Source organism: Mesoplodon mirus (assembly GCF_964341445.2).
Source record: "Mesoplodon mirus genome assembly, chromosome: 5".
In the NCBI taxonomy this organism is placed as follows: Eukaryota; Metazoa; Chordata; class Mammalia; order Artiodactyla; family Ziphiidae; genus Mesoplodon; species Mesoplodon mirus.
Window position 1 is genome coordinate 24621374 of NC_138980.1, and position 21487 is coordinate 24642860.

The 21487-nt window shown below is 37.1% G+C and overlaps 1 long non-coding RNA gene across 2 annotated transcripts; it reads right to left on the minus strand.

Annotated features, from left to right (window-relative positions):
* Window positions 1-215: 215 nt before the first annotated feature.
* On the minus strand, window positions 216-19858 carry LOC309804655. 2 transcript variants are annotated; one of them, XR_014294153.1, is made up of 3 exons: window positions 19669-19858; window positions 9600-9974; window positions 216-431 (listed from the first exon to the last, which is right to left on the minus strand). It is a non-coding gene; the product is annotated as an uncharacterized lncRNA (long non-coding RNA). The 2 variants fall into 2 exon arrangements; XR_014294154.1 differs by lacking the exon at window positions 19669-19858 and having other exon boundaries at window positions 9600-11916.
* Window positions 19859-21487: the final 1629 nt, after the last annotated feature.

Consider the following 21487-nt stretch of genomic DNA (forward strand, 5'->3'; position numbering starts at 1 on the left):
AGCATTTTATAATAAATTGTTATGATCATTAAACACATGTAGTTAAGGACTTCTTTGCATCTATTTTCTTGTTCTTCGTTTTAATTTTTCATCATCTTTATTAATTTTATATATCAAATATAATTTTTAAATCCCCCAATTAACAAGTTACATATGCTCTGTGCACTGAGAACTATCTTCCCACATTGTTTCCACACACTGTGCACATCCCCTCCCTGGTACAGATTTCCCAGCAGCACACTGGCTCGCTTTCTGCTCATGTTGCTGATTGCCTCCCATTCCTGCCATATACTGTGGTCCGTGGTGATTTCTCATCCTCCTGCTACATCTTCTTTTCTGGTCTCCCAAACAGTGTTCCAATTACTTCTCCTCCTCTGTAGCTCCCCTGATCATCTCTTCACCTTGCTTCTGCTGTCTTTTTGATGTAATGCCTGTGATTGTCATAAGATGCTCACTTTCACAGTTGGCCCAGGTTATTATTCATTCATTCATTATTCACTCAATCCACAAGCATCTCTTTAGGGCCTACTCACTATCAACATGGTACTAGGGACTGAGGTTACAAAGATGAACATGACACAGTCACTTCCTTCAAGGAATTTCCAGTTGTGTTCTAGAGGGGAAACATCAGAATTTTAAAGCCTGAAACAATTGTTTTCATTTAAAAAATTCTGAACCCCAAGCAAAATTTGCTTTGGAAAATATCTCTTATGAGATTCATCTTAGTTTCATGAATTCCTAAGTGACATATGGCTTGCTCTGGTGAGAGACAAAATTTCATGAAACTTCAGTTCAAGGCTATTGACTGCTTATATGTAACAATCTGTGAGTACACACTAACTTCTTTCACTTTTGCATTGTATGTTGAACCTCTGGAAAAATCAGTTCTTCATAAATAATGCAAATGAAAATCAAAGTTTTACAGGAAATAAACCACTATAGTGTATATTATATTTGTGTCAGTAATTTGCAAAATTAATTCTTGGCTTTATCTGACACAAGATTGTGAAGCTGCATAAGATTCAGATTTGTTTTTTAAAAAAAGCTTACACAATTTCTTGGGCCAGGTGTCCCACAGGACAGCATTTCTGAGGTAATTACAGAAGAAGCTAGACCCCAGGAATTATAAAGGTGGGTAGACTCAGCCCAATATAAACAAAGTATAAAATCTAGACTAAACAACAAAATCCACAAACAATAACAATAGCAACCTTGCTGTGAATTTTCAGAAGGTTTTGGGGGAATTTTCCCTTTTTCTGAATCAATTTACCTTTATAAAAATAAAATTTTAACAGAAAAAATAAAAATTCTATTTCGTAGATTGTATTTTACATGCAGTGATCCCAGAGACCCTATAAAGTATACACATAGAGCCAGTATTCAGTAAGTGGAACAATGTCACTCAAAGTCTGAGTAAGATTCCTACTTATAATGGTTTCTTAAAAAAGGCCAGATGGGAAACATTTTCCATGATATTAATGAGGAAATTCTATCCTTGTTGGGACAAGAGGGTGGAAGGGTGAGGGGAGAGGAATTCTGTATATTGTAAATGGCTAATTAAGCTGGAGAGAAGTCAAATTATAAAGACCTGACAGAAATGCCACTGCAATGGACCTCATAATATAACAAGGAACTAAAAAATTACTGCAAATGTAGAAAACAGTAATAGAAACAAAGTGTCCAAAACAAGGAGACTAAGAATACCCATGAACTGTGCTGTATGATATTAAGTTTTGGCTGCCACAATTTTCTGATAGACTTTGACTAACTAAATGCATCCAGGGAAAGAAAGCCAGAATGGCAAATAGTCTGAGAAACTCCTCTCTTAAAGGAACAAAGAATTGTTAGCTTGGTAAAGAAAACATCCTAAGAGGATTTCAAGAGCTGTCTTAAAATATTTGAAGGAGTGTAATCTATAAGAGGGCAGACCTATGATTTTTTTTCTCCAAAGGGTAAAAAAAAATGAAGCCCATTGAAAGTTTTACTGAGGCAGATTTCAGTTCACTGTTTTTTTTCAATTAAAAAAAGAGAAAGAAAATAAAGGGATATTTATTGTGCAAATATCTTTCTCTCTCATGAAAGTCAGAAGTCTTTTTAAAAATTGTTGATCACATATACACAAATCTGGTTTTCTATAAATGCGTCGATGTGATCATACTAGAGTTGTTTCTAGTGCAGTGTTTTCAAGTTTTCTTTCTCTGGATTGCTTGGTTTTCTCCTTTTCCCTCCTTCTCTCATTGTTATCCATGTTAAACACCTAGAATATTTATCTTCCTTCATTTATCTTCATGCTTATACAATTATATGTAAACATCTCTCCATATATAAACATGTGGCAGGGAATGCATTTTTGTTTTATAAGGATAAGATCGTATTTTACAAACATTTCTGAACCTTCCTTTACTCATGCAACAATAACTCATGGAAATCCCTTTCTTTTTTGATTAATGGAAACATTATATTACATGGGATGAATGTTCCATAATTTATTCACCATTGCCCTATTGACACACATTCATTTTCTTCCAGGTTTTACCCAGTTACTGGTGTTAGAAATATCCTTGAGCATATAATCTTAAATCCTGATGCTTTTCCTTAGAACAGTCTCAGAAGTAACATTTGCTAAGTCAAGGGATATATGTATTTTTAATTTTTAACAGCTATTTCTAGTTTCTTTTCAAAAAAAACCTATAACAATTCACATTTCCATCAGCAAAGTATGAGAATATTCTTTTCCCCTCATGCCTGGCAGGAGTGGATGTCACTCATAAAGTTCTGACATTGTTACTTATAAGGCTATCTATCACCTTGTTGCTTTCTTTAATTTGCATTTCCTCAGGCTCTAGTGAGTTTGAGCATCTCCATTTTTTCACAAATTGCCTCTGAATATCCTTTGTCCATTTTTCCATGGAGTGTTTATTTCCTTGTCAATCTGTAAGAGTTGTTTTGTTGTTTATTTTATTATTTTTTTTTTTTTTTGCGTTACGCGGGACTCTCACTGCTGTGGCCTCTCCCGTTGTGGAGCACAGGCTCCGGACGCAGAGGCTCAGCAGCCATGGATCACGGGCCCAGCCGCTCCGTGGCATGTGGGATCTTCCCGGACCGGGGCACGAACCCATGTCCCCTGCATCGGCAGGCGGACTCTCAACCACTGCGCCACCAGGGAAGCCCAAGAGTTCTTTTTGTGTTAACCCTTTGTTCATCCTTTACATTACATGTAGTTTTCCAAATCTGTTTTTATTTATTGACTTTTTTTTTTGAACATTTTTATTGGAGTATAATTTATTTTTTATTTTTTTTATATTGGAGTATAATTGATTTATAATGGTGTGTTAGTTTCTCCTTTATAACAAAGTGAATCAGCTATACATATACATATATCACCATATCTCCTCCCTCTTGCCTCTCCCTCCCACCCTCCTTTTCCCACCCCTCCAGGTGGACACAAAGCACCTAGCTGATCTCCCCGTGTCATGCAGCTGCTTCCCACTAGCTATCTATTTTACAGTTGTAGTATATATATCCATGCCACTCTCTCATTTCGTCCCAGCTTACCCTTCTCTCTCCTTGTGTCCTTAACTCCACTCTCTATGTCTGTGTCTTTACTCCTGTCCTGGCCCTAGGTTCTTCTGAACGATTTTTCTTTTCTTTTTTTTTTTTTTTCTTTAGATTCCATATATATGTGTTAGCATACAGTATTTGTTTTTCTCTTTCTGACTTACTTCACTCTGTTTGACAGACTCTAGGTCCATCCACTTCACTACAAATAACTCAATTTCTTTTCTTTTTAAGGCTGGGTAATATTCCATTGTATATATGTGCCACATCTTCTTTATCCATTCAGCTGTCGATGGACACTTAGGTTGCTTCCGTGTCCTGGCTATTGTAAATAGAGATGCAATGAACATTGTGATACATGACTCTTTTTGAGTTACGGTTTTCTCAGGGTCTATGCCTGTAGTGGGATTGCTGGGTCATATGGTAGTTCTATTTTTAGTTTTTTAAGGAACCTCTATATTGTTCTCCATAGGGGCTGTATCAATTTACATACCCACCAACAGTGCAAGAGGGTATCCTTTACTCCACACCCTCTCCAGCATTTATTGTTTATAGATATTTTGATGATGGCCATTCTGACTGGTGTGAGGTGATACCTCATTGTAGTTTTGATTTGCATTTCTCTAATGATTAGTGATGTGGAGCATCCTTTCATGTGTTTGTTGGCCATCTGTATATCTTCTTTGGAGAAATGTCGATTTAGGTCTTCTGCCCAATTTTGGATTGGGTTGTTTGTTTTTTTGATAGCAAAAAAAGCTGTAGCTTCCCCCCAGCCATCCCCGTCTCCACCCGTGAAGGGGCTTCCTAGTGTGTGGAAACTTTTTCTCCTTCACAGCTCCCTCCCAGAGGTACAGGTCCCATCCCTATTCCTTTGTCTCTGTATTTTCTTTTTTCTTTTGCCCTACCCAGGTATGTGGGAAGTTTCTTGCCTTTTGGGAAGTCTGAGGTCTTCTGCCAGCATTTGGTAGCTGTTCTGTAGGAGTTGTTCCATGTATAGATGTATTTCTGGTGTATCTGTGGGGAGGAAGGTGATCTCCATGTCTTATTCCTCGACCATCTTGAAGGTCTCCTCAGTTCACTATTAAGAAGATTCAACTGTTAGAGCCATCAACAGAATCTCTGGGAGCAGATCCTGTTACAGCAGGCTCCACTGGTTCCTGGGGGCATTGCCAGGTTGGGCCTGAATGCTCAAAGCCGAGACAAACACTGACATATGAGGCTGTATTAAGTAGATTATTATCTGTCTGGCTATGATGGAGAAGGCCAAAGAATTTGGGCAAGGTAGTAAATAACTGCTAAAAGCTTTGGTTAATAGACATGTGACAGTTTATTTTTTAAACTTAGGAAATCTTTTCCTGTTTCTTTCCTTTTTGCAATTAGGATAAATTCTTCACATTTGAAGTTTTCTACTTGGGGTACCTATATTAAGCAGTTAGAAATAAACCTATGTGCTAACTTTTTTGTATACTGCTAATGTATTTAACATAAAAAGTTTCCATGAGACTATCAATTAATCGATCAACCAACAATGGAGTCAAGTAAGTAGGTATTAAGCCTCTCCATCTATGTAATCAAGTTCCTGCCTTTGAGACATTTATAATCTTATTGCAGAAAAATCTTAAATTCATAAATCAATGAGAGGTCACTATAAGATGTTAAACTGTTTAGACTAGACTAGTGGTTTCTCCTGTTTGTTGTTTGCTTTTAAGAATCTCATGCACATTTAAGTTGTTTCCATGTCCTGGCTATTGCAAACAGTGCTGCAATGACCATTGGGGTACATGCGTGTTTTTGAATTATGGTTTTCTCAGGGTCTATGCCCAGTAGTGGAATTGCTGGGTCATGTGGTAGTTCTATTTTTAGCTTTTTAAGGACCCTCAATACTGTTCTCCATAGTGGCTGAATCAATTGACATTCCCATCAACAGTGCAAGAGAGTTCCCTTTTCTCCACACCCTCTCCAGCATTTATTGCTTGTAGATTTTTTGGAGCTTAGGATTGACATATATACACGACCATGTGTAAAATAGATAGCTAGTGGGAACCAGCTGTAATGCACAGGATGCTTAGCTCAGTGCCCTGTGATGACCTAGATGGGAGGGATGGCGGTGGGGCAGGGGATGGGAGGGAGGTCCAAGAGGGAGGGGATATATGTATACATATAGCTGATTCACTTTGTTGTACAGCAGAAACTAACACAACATTGTAAAGTAACTATACTCCAATTAAATAAATAAATAGGTAAATGGATAAAAATAAAATAAAATAAATTAAAAAAAAAAAAGAATCTCATGCAGAAGTGCTTTCAAGATTGGGTTTTCCAGAAGCAGACACTGAGTGCTGAGCGGAAGTTTTGTGGGCAGTGTATTCATGAAGGGCTAATGACCCCAATGAAAGAGAGAGTGAGGAAGAAAGCCTTGGCAAAAGAAGGAAGTCCGCATTGCAGGCTAGACCAAGCCTTCCCTCTATCCACCAGGGGCTGTAGTAGATAAGGTCTACCAAAATTATCCAGCAGTGGGTGACGTGGTGAGGCTTTTATACCTCTGCCTTGAATAGCCATCAGATATACTCCTAGGAGGGATATATCTTTAGCCAAGGTAGCTCTTTACAACTGAGGCAAACCTTGAAACCTTGATATAGACCTGTGTCCCACAAAGAAGTCAATAAATAAACTGATAAAATTGAAGCTTCTTTCCTGAAAGCTGGGGTAAAACATCTAGAACCTCACCCTGACAACTATGAAGATCATTCAAAAAAACCCAGAGTCCCATAGAGCATAGTGGCAGAATAATAATAGCTAATTGTTTTATAGTGGATAAGCACCACACACTCTTCTAAGTATTTTACATGCATAACTCTTTCAATCCTCCCATTAACTGTGCAACATACATACTACTCACTCCATTTTAAGATAAAGAAACAGGCACAGAGAGGTTAAGTAATCTGCCCAAGGTCATCCAGACCTTTTGGCTCCAGAGTCTATACTTGAAACCACTACACTCTACTCTGCATATATGTCTTTATTTAACGTTTCATGGATGAGGCTTCAGATAAGAAAGAAGGTATGCTAAAGTGTGTGCCTTGATGACTTATAGTATTAGACTTGGCATAATTTTCATTATACAGTGGTGGGCCCAGAGGCACAGCAGCTGGGGACCATAGTCAATTATACGTTCTGCTGCAGGAGACCTGAACTGTGAATGTTCATAGACACCACAATCTGTTTCTTCTTAATGAACTTTCAGCTGGACCATATTCCTTTGTCTTCTTTGCTGTTAGGTACAGCAACTGAGTTCTTACCAATTGAATGTGAGCAGAATTGAGTTACAATTTCCAAGTATGACCAATAAGAATATATCCCTCACAGTCATGCATTTCTTCTTCCAAATGATTAGAATGGAGACTTCCCCCCAAACAACCTTGAAAGTCATGTATAGAAGAACATGGTTCAGAGCAGTTAGACCAAAAGCACTAAAACTGAGTGAGAAATATGTTTCTCTTATATTTAGGTCATTATATATGTTTTATTTTCTTGATTCTGCCATCTAGCCTACCCTTAGATATTCTTCCCACTCAGAGAGTTTCAAAATATCTCCAATATGATTTTTATATGCAGAAAATGCTCCTCACTTACAGGTCAGGACAGAGGTTCTTCCTTTGCCACACTGACTTATCATTAACACTTACTCTTTGGTGAGGAAATACTCCAAATTAGCATTGGTGAATATATGTATTATTGTAGTTCATGTGGCTAAGCATGTGTTTGGTTGATACAGCACATCAGACTCTGTGAAGAGGATCAGACTCAAATCTGGCATAAATTTGGGGGTGGGGGTTGGAGGGGATGTGTGAGGCGGTAGGGTGCAGAGATAAAATGAAATATGCCCAGCAGCTCTGACGATGTTTCAAACTGTCCCAGACAGCTGACCACCAGATTCATGCTGGTTACCCTGAGGGCTGTGGTGAGAGAGGTATAAACGTATCACTGTGGTGAGCTCTACCAAGCTCAGCCTACCAGCTGAGCTTTGGGTTTGGAAAGTTTCAAGACTGTTTAACAAATGGCAGGGCCTTTCTGTTGGCTAGAGGTCCAGTTGAACAACTCAAAATTAAAATGAAAAGACCTGATACTTTTTATGGAGTACTTGTCACAAATTAATAAAATGATAATTTTTCTTAATACTGTACCACAATTAATGATTATGTATTTGCTCAAAAATATTTTTTTTGAGTTCCCACTCTGTGCCAGGACTGTTCTGGGCACTGGGGATATGGCAATGAATGAAGCAGAATAAAATCCCTGACTTTCAGTTCTGCTTGGAACTGAAATCTGGGTGGGTTGTATAATGGTGAGAACTGTTATTCTTAGACCACTAAATAAGGTGGAATTTTCCTGACCTAAGATGTAGAAGTTCAGAGTAGGTAAAAACAAGAATGAAGCAAATGATTAAATGCATCTTTGGGGAATACTGTGCATTACAGCAGTTTTAGTTATCCACCCTGGAGCTAAGTGGCAATCTGGAACTACTGAGAAGCATACTTACAGATTCAAAGGTTTATTATGTTTCACAAGGCAGATTTGAAAGAAATATGATAAATAAAATTTAAGAAAGAGCTGAGATATACAAAGAGAAAAGTACATACAGGTATTTAAAAATAATAATGCCTTTACTACTTGGCTTGAAACAGAAAACAGGCAAAACATGTTAAGGAGAGAAGTAGCATTTAAAGAAGAGATTGTTATATATGTTACAAATGACTTGTAGAAATTCTAATGAAAACATCGTAAAACAGATGACTACATAATTTATAATAGGATTATATTTTCAAATATACAGAGATACACAGATTAAACTTCAAATATGTGGCACAATTCACCAATTTGTTTTTTTTGTAATATAACAATTAGCATGACTTGTAAATTTTATCTGTAAATATTACTTGTGTTGAGTATCATTGTAAGATCAAACTCCTCACAAGTGGAAATCATGCCAACCCAATGGAGTAGTTAAAGATACACATGGCCCATGTATGTTTCTGATTCACTTCACACATTCACAAACCTGATTCCTCACACTTTGCTATATGAATAAACCTAATTCAAAGGGAAATGAGTAGATGAATTTTTATGCCTTCTCCTTAGGCATGCTGTAACTGACAACAAGGGAAGGCAAATGGCTTTTCTTTTAAGAAGGGTTCATTTCTATTCTGAGCTATTGTACTCCAACCTGATTGCACTTGTTTAATTTAGTTTTACCTAAATTTGAAATTAATAATTAGTTCCTGCCTCATTCCTCCTGCACCAATAAAACAACTCTCCATGAAACCTCTTGTTAAAACATGAAAACTACTGATCAAATGGAATGCTTTGTTCCTTGCTACTTTTGCTGGCCTACAAATAACTCCTAATAAAACTGGAAGTAGTGAGTGTTTGTGCAACATTTCTCACTCAAATTGAATTTACTCTTCTTTTATTTGGTCTGGAGAAAACAATAGTGATGGAAATTCTACAGAGACAGATTAATTCAGAGGTCAAACAATAACAAAATAGGGAAGAGAAGTTAATGAAGCTTTACCATGTGAGGCAATGCACAGAAGGTCCTGGAGAATCCATAAACTTAGTGAGAAAATCATGAGTAGTTTGTTAATGACACAAGGGCTTTGAAATTGAATTTATCTTGTATATTCAGCTGTTTGGGAAGTATATCATTTATAAGACATTCTTGTTATTAATATTTTCCATTCCATGGACTCTCTTGACAAACTACATACTTTTTCACCACATTAATTTTAAATTTAACATGAACATCTGGTTACTGCATTTATTCATCTGATTCTTAACCATCCTACTCTCTCTGATTTTCTTCTTTTGCCTTTCCAAGTAGCCAAAGGGGACTTGAATTTGGGTACTGTAGATTTAAAGTCATCAAATGCCTATTGTTCAGATTAGAAAGATGATAGCTCCTTTCTTTATTCACTCAATCAATCAATCATTCAATCAACATGTGTTCTGCTGAACATAATGTTAGTCCAAAGACAACTTACTTATCTTATTCCAGTCTCAAGTGGCCTTCCTTTGTGCTCCCAGACCATTGCTCATTGTTTTTTTTTTTTTTTTTTTTTTTTTTTTGCGGTACATGGGCCTCTCACTGTTGTGGCCTCTCCCGTTGCGGAGCACAGGCTCCGGACGCTCAGGCTTAGCGGCCATGGCTCACGGGCCCAGCCGCTCCGTGGCATGTGGGATCCTCCCAGACCGGGGCACGAACCAGTGTCCCCTGCATCGGCAGGCGGACTCTCAACCACTGCGCCACCAGGGAAGCCCTCATTGTTTTGTTTTGAGTTCACCCAAAAGCAGAGGCTGAGACAAAGCTTGATGCAGGTAGTTTGTTTTTGAAGAGAGAAGGAAAAAGAGAGTGGGACCTGGAAGAAAGAAAATTTTATGTAAGTGTGCATTATTGAGAGTGCCACAGAAAGCACCAGGTACTTAATTCTCTTGGAATATCTGAGAAACATGAAGAATGTTTCCCAGAATTGTCCATTTGAAGGATGGAAGCTGGCTTCCATTATTCACTGCCTGCCTTCCTTCATTGGTTGAGAGTTGCCCCTGGGAGAATTAACTCCCCTAAATGTTCAAGCAGAGGCTTCCATTGTGATGGAGACGTTCCTAAGGTAAAAAGCAGAAAGATGGAGGCCAGGAGCTTAAGGCAGATCCCTGCCAAGGCAATGTGAGTCTGAGCTCACGTGGAAACTTCTGCATAAATGAGGCTGAATTTAGAAGTAGGCTCAAGTGATGTGAAGATGAGGTATCAGGGGAGTCAGCTACATTCTTCAATGGAGCACATCATTTATTTCTTAAGTGCAATTGTCCATCTCTTTCACTAGACTGAGACTTATTAAGGGTGAGGTCCCTAGTTTCTTCCTCAGTGCCAAGAAGTGTGCCTGGTTTATAGCAGAGTTCCCCAATTCTTCTTAAATAAAAAGTGAAATAATACTTCCCCACAATGGAAGTACAATAGAACTTATTGTGTATATAGTATTATTTCTTTGAGAACTAAAATGAAATTCATGTTTACTTAATTACAGTATGTTATTCATATATACACATTCATTTATTTATGTATTATGGTATAAGAGACCAGTCTCAAAGAAAAATCTAAGCTACACACCTACTTAAATTATCTATTGATTCATGACAAACCACCCTAAACTTAGTGGATTAAACCACAATAATGTATGATTTTCATAATTCTATGGGTTGCCTGCACAGTTATTTTGGTTCATGTGGTGTATTCTGGGATGCTGGGCTGACTGGAAGATCCAAAAATGCTCCCATCCACATGGTCAACAGTTGGGGTGAGCTTCTGAGGGCGAGCTCAGTTGGGTCTGTTAGCTGGAAGCTTCAGTTTTCTCCACTTGGGCCTCTGCACTTAGCTTTCGGGTTTCCTGACAGAATGGTGACTGGTTTCTGAGAAAGGGTGTTCCAAAGAGACACTTAAGGTCTGGCTTTGAACACTATGCAGCATCACTTTCTTCACATACTGTTGGTGAAAACAGTTCACAGGGCAAGTCTGAATTCAAACAAAGGGGAAATCAACTATACATCTTTATAGAAGAATGGCAAAATCTCACTGCAAAAGAACACACAGGATGAGAGATAATGTTGTGACCATCTTTGGAAACATAATCACTATAACCAGTGTGTACCTGGATGTATTCAGTCATATTTATATTAAATGGAAAGACACTTGAGAGCAGAGCACATATCCAATTCATCATTATATCCCTAGAAATGAGCACAAGGTATGACAGGTACTGGTACATAATATATGCTTATTGAATACATATTTGGAAGTTAAGAAATAAAAACCTGCCAAAAAAATGATTCTTTGACTGTGAAGACATCGGGATGGAAAATAGCCCTCCCATTAGGTATCGATTTCTAGACCTGCAATCCTCTGGTAGGGATCAGTTTTCAAGGACCAGGTCTGACCCTACCAGGGAATACACTAGAGAAGAAAGGAAATCACCTTGTCAGAAAAGAATTTAAAAAGGAAAACTTGAACCAGGAATGTGGGTTGGGGATGAGAAGAGAAGACCATTCATAATTCCTCCTCAGATCTTCCTCCTTTGGTTTATGTGGAGGGGAGGGGAAAGGGAACTATGGACAGGAGTCAGGAAGAGAGGTCAGGAACCAGGAAACAAGAAAGAAAGACTGATGTGTTTAGTTTGATAAATTAAGGGCTCTACAGTGGTGTTCCTCTAGAACATAGCATTCCCAAGCCCATCATAAGTTTCTCATTTGGGAATAGGGAGAAAGTGTCAAAGCTGGAGGGAGAGTGAGAGCTCTACATCTGAGACTCCCAGAACCAGTAAAATGAGCACACACACTCCACAGAGAAGCCTGCTTCTCAATGATGTAAGAAGACGTTTTGGGTTCTCAGGGAAAAAAATTGTTATGACACTTTAGAAGGGTCCACAAAATATACCCCAGATGAACCACAATGCTTACTACTGTGGTGGCTAACTTTCCACTTCTTTCTTTCCTTTCTGCCATTGAACATTTCTGAGGGACAAAAATATCTTGTGAATTAATGTGGATTTATTTATTTAAGGCATGAATATTACTTTAAAGACTGCCTTTCTGGAGCTCATCTATTTTACATCTATAAAGATCTCTACTACACTTAGTAGAGAGTATCAACAACTTAGTAGAGAGTATCACAGTAAGCACATAGGTGGCTCTAAGCAAAATCTATGCAAATTTTGGAAAACTTGATTTATCTCCAAATTTTTAATCATATTGGAAGATATAACAGTGCCAAAGTGATAATAAAAGTGTTAACCATTTGAAAAATTGCAAGTGACAGAAAGTCTTGAGATATGTTGCTTTTTAAAGTGTACTGACCTCTTTTGAAGAAACAATATATTTATTAATACACCTAAAACAGATATTGCTCTCTGCACGTTAGTCATTTGCAAGTTTTTCGGTTGCTTGTTTTCAGTACCTTAAACTTGTTCTTTCTCTATTTTGTCACAAAGCTTAAATCACAGCTTTATTGCTTTGCTGTGGTTGAATTGTTCTTTTAGGGTAAGATTTTCCCTTACCAACAGCCCTCTGTGTTTCTTCATTAGTCCCCTCTCTGGATGATCCAGGGTGGCCTTAGATATGTCATGGATTAGGTAATAACAACTTAATAGGTAAATCACCTGTCATTTGCCTTTAAACAATAACTTAACCCAAAGGCTCTAGATGTGAATCAGTTTATGGGCAAACTATGGCATCTTTCAATCTACACTATATCGATACCTATCTAATCTGCATAAGGAAGGCATCTTGTAGAGTGATACAATAAGTTAGGGTTTGATGGGCAAAACTTAGTGACTTTTCAGTACATTTCCCAACCGCTCCAAGATTCAGATTTTATGAAGATATGAAGATAATAAAAGCACTGAAATCATAGGGTTTTTGTACCGATTTAAAAAACCATATAGATAAAGGATTTGATAGAACTCTAGGCATAGTGAAAGTTTTAAAATATGAGCTATCAATATTGTTTTCATTATGTCAAACAGTGGCTCAGAGCATGGTTCTTTCTAGATAATCTTTGAAAAATTGAAATACTTCACTTCAAATGTAAGTTTTAATTTGATCAATTTCTGGATAGCTTCCTCTGACAAGAGATTTACTTCAACTTAGTTTCAGTTTCCTCATCTTTAAAGTGTTAAAATAATATCTCATAAGCCTATTTTAAGAAATAATGAAGACAATATAATAAAATAGTTAACCTAGCACTTGAGCACACAAACAATGGAAATAATTACTCGTTGTTATGTAGATGTTGCCATTATCAGTCAGTAATATAGGATTCAGACAAATTTAGGACTTTTGGATTATTACTGTTGAAGAATTCTAGTATTTTCTTAAAAGTGTTCAGGTGCATGAAAGAAATTATTAAATTTTAAAATAAAAATTACAAATTAGATAGTAATAACTCACTTATGTTGTTTCCTTCAATGAAAAGAAAGATAAACTTACAATTATTAATAGTAGACAAAAAGAACAATTAAAGCAAAATCTAGTTCGTCAATTGTCATTTCCTTCACCACCAGCAAAATTTTGAGCCTCATCCCCTTTCTGTCACTATAGGAAAAAAATAAAAAAATAAAGATAGTATGTGTGTGTGTGTGTGTGTGTGTGTGTGTGTGTGTGATATTTTAAGTCAGACAATTTGTTTTCAAGTCCTTGAGAGTAGGATACAGTATTGATTTCTTTATTGGAATATCTGAAGTGTGACCTTAAAAAGGCCCCCTAACAAAACAAAGGATATGGAAGGCATGGTTGATTTTCTTGCTTAGTACACTAAAAGTCATCTATAAAAGAGAGGAGGCACTCTACACTGAAAATAATCTTGCTTTGTTCTCATCCTCTTTCTTAAACACCTCCCCCCCTCTCCCCCACACTAACTCATCAGTGTTAGCAGATATTGTACTTTATTTCTATTTGATGTATTTTCAATATGGTGCTAGGCTTTCTTCTTAGCTCCTTTAAGAATTTTTCCCCAGAATTTTGGGACCAGCATTTTAGCAGCAAGTTAACTTCAATTAATTTCAAAAATAAAAAGTTGAAAGGGAGCTTCAAGATGACTTTAATTATTTTATAATGGCCAGTGTTAAAATGTTTTCACCTGGGATCGTATTTAACCCTCACCACAGGATGAGAACTTAGGCTCCATACAAGATTCATTTTAAAGGTGAATTTAGTGAGGCTCAGAGAGTTGAAACCACTTGCCAATGGTCTTTCATCTAAGAAGGGGTAATGCTGGCATACAAATATAGGTTTGGTTATCTTCAGAGTTTTTGGAATTTTGCACTGTGTGTTCATGATTTTAGGGAATTCTGTTTCAAAGATTGTTTATTTAAAAAGAAGAAAACGAAAATTAATTTTTTATTAAAAAATATAAAAATATTGCCCAAGACTTATTAGCGACTGAAATTCTCTTGTTCAAGAATATTAAAGAAAACCTTCTCAGGTACACCTTTATAAATTGGATTTAATCCCAAAGCATGTTGCTTCAGAACAGGCTGTTAAATTCGAAAAACCTGAAACAATGGAGATAATTCATTCAAATACCATAGCCAGCAGTAACCCAGAAATGATGAAAGGCCTTTAATTAAAAAGCAAAAAAAACAGAACCTGAATTCCTATTTTTTAAAATGGGATTTTTATTTTGTCCAAATAGTGTAATATTCGGATTGAAACATTTTTTACCTAATTGTAAATCTATCTTCAGACAAATCCTCTCCAAATCCAAATGGCTCTTAAATCCATCTCCCCTTCACTAAGAGCGCCAGAGAGCCAGTTACGGGAAAGGGTAGGGAAGCCATCCTGTTAATGTGTCCCAAGGTTTTGCTGAGAATGTTCCATCCCTACAAAGGGATTGGCTTCTTCAGATAATTTTCTTAAGTGGCATGTTGTTGTCTTAATTTTCACATGTCCTGCATTAGGACGTTTGCTTTATTTATGTGAGTCATCTGTGTGTTTGCACTGGCTCCTAGTTAGCGCCTAAGTGCCAGCTGGTTGCATTGAAATATTGATTTTAACCCATAAAGTCCTGTATGGTTTGGGTATTGTCTGCCTTCACTAATATTATTTCCTAGAAGCTGACATGAACTAGAGAGAGCTGTTTACTTTTTCTAGATTATCTATCTATCTATCTATCTGTCTATCCATCTATCTATCTAATCTATATACCCTATGGGCAGGGGCAGATCCAGGTCTTGTGGGACCTGAAGCTTATGCAATCTGTGGGGACCTCTTTAAAAAATATATAATTACAATAAAAATTATACATAAAATTGTAAATGAAATCGTGAAAAACTATACATTTTTAAAAACCTAACCATAAACATAAAAAAATCCAGAGAAATAGAAGTTTTTTTATTCATAAACTACTGGAATCATTTCTGTTTTATATTTTACTACATTTTTTCCTGATATTTGGCTGCCTATTCTTTGATTACCCCTTCACGTGACTACATTTTATATTATTATTTACCTTAGAAATAATAGTAAGATAATTCAATCTTTTCTCAGATAATCCAGTCTTTTGTTGATTGAAATGTTTTATTATTGATAGTTTTAGAAAAGTTTATTTCAGCTTCATACCTTATTACTGTATTTTAAATACATTATTTTTAAATACATTATTAGATTTTAAATTTTAAATACATTTTAATACATTATTAGAATTATTATCAAATTTAGAAAAAATATCCCTCAAGATTCTCTTATATATGAGCTGTAAGATATCAGAGCATTCCAAAGGTTCTTATTCAGTAACTAATGTTAAATAGTTTTAGAAGCAAACTCATTGATTGTTAGCTACTTCCTGCTGATATCAGGTGCCATAGGATACTTTCACACAGCTCTCCAAACCTCTGACCTTGCACTATCAGTCACGATCCCAGGGGGGCAGCAGTGGGTGTTCTGAAGCCATTCCTGCGACTGGGTGGATAGTTAGCAATCCCTGAACTATATACAGAAGTGGCTGCAAACCACCAAACCAAACTAAACAGATTCATACCTCTACCTCACTTTAGTTATGCCTGTGCCACACCAAAGCCACCAGGCAATAGATGAAACATGACTAAGAGGATATTGGAGTGTAAGAGTATAGCAAATATATTAAATTGTGGTTAAATAGCACTTTTGTCACTTTCTAAAACTATGTATAACAATGTGAACACACTGTTAGAGCCCATGCAAGGGCCTTGGAAGTATATGACTCAAATGAGCGTCCATCTCTGTCTAGGGAACCCAGGATCAGAAAGCCACTTCAAAAATACTATTCCCCCTATTAATGTAATCAACTCTACATTCAGACATAGATTTAGGCTACTTTGGACTTAGATAAATCTTGAGATTTTACTTAAATTTTGAGTGTAATAGCTGTTTCCACTTACATTTTTACAGTAGATTGTATCTAAGGAAAAAAAAAAAGTGACCTGGAAGAGGCAAAGGACTGTGGAAAAATCAACTGGCTCTACAAACTTTGCAGTGATATTTTCTATACCTTTGGTCGTACCTGGCTACTTGTGTGAACAAATTTGATTAATTTCAGTAGAGTCCGTACTAGAAGAATTTAGAAGGATTGAGTGGTAGAATTTATAATGGATCAGCCAATACCCTCTGCTACTAGACATTTAAAATAGAAAATTAAGAGCCCATTCTCATCTATTGGTATGGTCCTAGATAGTAGTGTCATCTACACATATTTGTTGCTAAGTTAAAAACGTGAATTGATCTTATCTGTTTGTTTTGTTTTTAGTGACTCTTTGAATGCAAGCTAGAAATTTTGTGTATTAAATATGAATTTTCCATCCCTTGCCTTATCGTTGTTGGGGAAGGAAAAAATCTGTAAAGGAAAAACAGAACAAAACAAAACTGGATAATCAATGTGCTGTCCTAAAATAACAATTGAAGCCTAAATCCTATCCATTTCTACCTGAAGTTAGAATTCTTGAGAGCAGGATAAATAAGGATTCCCAGAATATTTCAGACGACAGCTGGCAAGAGTCAAGAAAGATGTGAAAAATCATGACCCCTGGTTGGTAGTAGTGCAGAGAAATATGACAGCAGTAAGACACCAGGCTGGCTGGATGGCTAAGGGTTCAGGTAGCCAAGGTGCAAAACAAGGCCGGAAAGACTGTGTAAAAATTGAGATCACCAACCCGTTATCCTGTTCCAAGTGGGGCTTGTTCAGGATGAGGGGGCTCCCTGAGGAGGCCTGGTTGTCCCAACTTGGTGGTCTTAGAAGAAAAGCACTCTTGAGGCAGTAATGCTAAAAAATCATAACAAACAGTGTTTGGAAGCACAGGACTTTGGTTAATGAAGAAATGGAAAATTGAGTCTTGTGGAGATGAATGCTGGCAGCACCAATCACAAAATACAGCAGAGTGAAAAGAAGAGTCTTCTGTTTTTCTGATTAGGCTAAGATGAATGTCTCCTGGTACCATCATCCTGCACAAACAAATATGTAAATCCACACAGAACAGACAAATGATAAATAAAGAACAGTAGAGATAGATACTTCAGAGGCCTGCTAAGTTAGAAATTGACCTTAAGTGTGTAGAGGGGGAAAATGTTAAATAAATAAATATTTAAGTAATAGGCTGTTCAATATGCTTTTCCCATTTAAAGCACTGAGGCATTTCCCTTCCCCTCTCTTTGCAGGTGGGAATGGAGGTGTTCCTACACAAATCAAACCAGGGAGAAAGCTACGAACCACTTGGAAGACAGTAAACTGCTTACCAGAAAGGAATATTGACATTTACTCCAGTGGGATGCTTTTTCTGCTTCAGAAACTCATGGGCCCTTCTCATGCTGCTATCAGAGGAAAGCATGGTGAAGGAGATCTTGCAAAAGCTGATCTTTGTCTAAGTTAGGGGTCTATAGGGACAGTCCTTGACTCTTTCTTTAACAGGTTAAAGGGAAAGCCCTGTCTGGCATTGCCTCTGAAGACAGTGGGCCCCAGGATTTCGTGGGTCAGGGTTCCTATGGGTCAGAATGGTCAGTTCAGAAAGCAATCAAGCCTAGCCTTCTTGAGAGGACCACATTCAAGAGTAGAGCTACAAAGTGGACTCATCCTAGAAAAAAAGGGGTTATTATCATAGGAGCAGAAATTAAGGGCTTGGTCTGTAGAAGTCAGCTGAATACGAATTGGTTCTGTTGGAGAATTGCTGAGCTAAGTTCTCCCAGAAGTAGAATAATCTACAAGGCTGCCTTGTCAGAGAAGTAACTGATATTTTAGTACCTGCCACACATTTGGGAGCAAACTCAGATCACAGCAGCACCAGTCAAAAAGATCTTGCCATTTCCCTCACTTTCAGTTTCCCCATCTTCCTTTCCATCCTTGGAGGATGCAGGAATTCACCCTTTGCCCCTTATCCAATGCTGATATATGGAATCTGAGATCCAGGTCTAAACTCAGGGAAAAGGAAAAGCTTTAAACTAGATGTGAAAGAAAAACTCTGATTCAATCTGATTAGACTTCTGATATCTAAAATTGCTGCTCATCCAATACCTGAAAGCTAGGAGATTTACCCAAGATTCATCCAGGGGGTAAGAAAGAAGATGTAGTAGGAAAGCAGTTGTAGGAGAAAAACAAAGAGGAGGGAGTCTATTTTATCTTCTCCAAATAAATCAGATGATATAAATAATTCAAATAGATGATAACCTAATTTTTCTCTTGAATCAACTGCCCACTAATCTCTACTACCTCCTCTGGTGGAAGGTGAGACCATATACAGAAGACAGGAACACAAAGCACTCTAAGATATGAAAAGAAATGTTGGTGGGATAGGTGGAAACAATAGAAAGGAATGAGAAGATGAGTAGAAATTAGTATTTGCAGGAATAGAGAACACTTTGGTGTCACTCTTTTGATGGGGGGTGAAAATATTTTGCATGCAGGAGGAATATGAATAATCTGTGACTAGAGGACAAATTGTTACTGCACACAAGTCCCTTTGCAATATGACATTCCTGAACCTCCATCAAGGAACAGGATTTAGCAGGTAAATTTTGGCTAATACAATATTTACACATGTAAAGAAAGCAAAGTTTAAAACACTTGCACTTTGGGGTTTGTCCTGCTTTGGCTCTTTTGAGACTGCCCTGTGAAGAAGCCTGGACATGTTTATTGGAATAGGAGAAAACAAATGGCCCTATTGTGCCTACAGCTCCAGGCTGTAGCCAGCACCAACCACTAGACATGTGAGTGAGGGGATCTTAGTTCATTCAATTCCAATTGAGCTGCCAGATCATGGCAGCTACATGAGTGATCTCAGGTGACACCAACAGAAGAATTTTTCAGTTGAGCCCAGCCCAAATTGCTGACTTGTGCAATTGTTAGCAAATACAATTGTTGCTTTGTCATGAGGGTTTTTTTTTTTTCCACAGCAAATGATATCTGAAAGAATGAGCATATATTTATCTCATAGAATTGTTTACTGTTCTGTTTAATTTCTGTCTTTCAGCAAGTTGTAAGTCAAAAAACCTCAATGCTTTGAGATCAGTGTATATGCAACCAATCATTTCAGTTATAATACTTACCCACAGATTTTACTGGGTTGACTGAGTTGAGTCCTCTCAATTCCACTGAGTCTTCCAATAGAGGCATACAATGGACACGGGAAATTTTCCTTCTTTATGAATAGAGTCCACTGGTATACAAATTGTGCATATATAGAAACTCTGCTGAGGTGAGCCAGAGATACAAGAGTATTTCAGAAGTTACCTATGATAAACTAAAAAAAACCCAACAAATAAAGATAAAAGTTAATTTGTAGGAGGGTTGATGACAATTCTTACATGTTTTATAAATAACAATCCTTGAAAGAACACAGTTTAAAAAAATGAAGAAATTCTTTCCAGACGCAACAGTAAAACATTTTCTGAGGTCATTGATTTGTGCACATAAAATGATTCAGGAGGATGGTGGGAACTAAAATTTTGAAACATACCCAGGTGGTGTAGTTGTCTGCATTTTGTCCTCTCTCGAGGAAATCGCCATTCTGATCACAGACAATCTTTTCTTTAAGTTAAACATTTCATTCTCTTGGGTGTTTGTTGCTAATGGAGACAGAATTACCAGTCTCATCTGGATTCAATACATTCTCCACACATATTCATCAAGTACACTATTTTCTCAGCAGAAGTTAAATTTTAACAGATTTTTGGTGACTTTTGACACATTGTCACTTACAAGGGACCTTCCTTCAGGAGACTGTACAGAGAGACATTGTACAAAATTTGGCTGTGTCTGGTTCACAAATAGATAAACAGATGTCATTTATAGATTTTTTGCCAACAACAACCAAATGACATCATGCACATCATGTGTTTGTCACAACAAAGTTTCTCTTGTTTTCTTCTCTTTTCTAACCAAGTTGTATTTGACATGACCACATATCAGAATGCTTCTGCTGCCTCCTCACTTTCTGTCCATAAATATATATGTTTAAATACTTTGGGACAAATGTGCCCTTCACAAAGCAAAGCAACATTTAGAGAGGATTAGTAAGCCTTTGAGATGCTATGCTTCCCCTACATCTCTACCCTACAATTTGTGTTTTTGAGCTTTAATACATTAACTCTCTTGACAGGAATGATGAGTACAGTAAGAGTTGACAGATTAAAGCAGGATAATTGGGAGGTGGTGTAGACTTCATTGTTGAAAGTTAAAATGATATAGTAAAAAGAAAATGGGCTTTGGAACCAAACTTGGATTTGAATCTGTACGTGGGTTTCCTTTCTACATTGAGTTCAATAGATGATTCAAGCAAATGACTTAGTCTCTTTGATCCCTCTTTTTTCACCTAGATAATAAAGGGGGGGGCACCTACGTTGAAAGTTTGATCATAAGGATTAAATTCTATAACAAAGAAGAAGCACCTCTGGCATTTAGTATATGATCAGGAAATGTGAATTACCTTTACTACTTTGAAAGCATACAGTATCGCTTCTTGGCCTTTTGGCTAAGATCAAGTGAAGGCAAACAGTTGCTTAATATTAAAAAAATAACAATATGAGAAATTATTTTCATTCTATCTATAAGCACAAATGATACAACTCTAAGAAAATATTCACCAATGATTACTGTTAATTTACAATGTCACATCTCCATTTGTCTTTTTGCACAACCTGCATGTTCTGCCAATATTTAAGCCATAAACCATCCTGAATATTTCACAGTGGCCTGAATGTGTTTGGGTCAGAGTTAGGTCTACTGTGCAGCATACTTTTTCTACACTGTGCAAAAAACGAGGGAATAAGCCAACAGACATGCAGAAAGTTTGCTACATGGCAAGGGCTAAACTAGGAACATCCACATTTCTAACCTCATTTAATCCTCATAACAACAGTGGGAGGC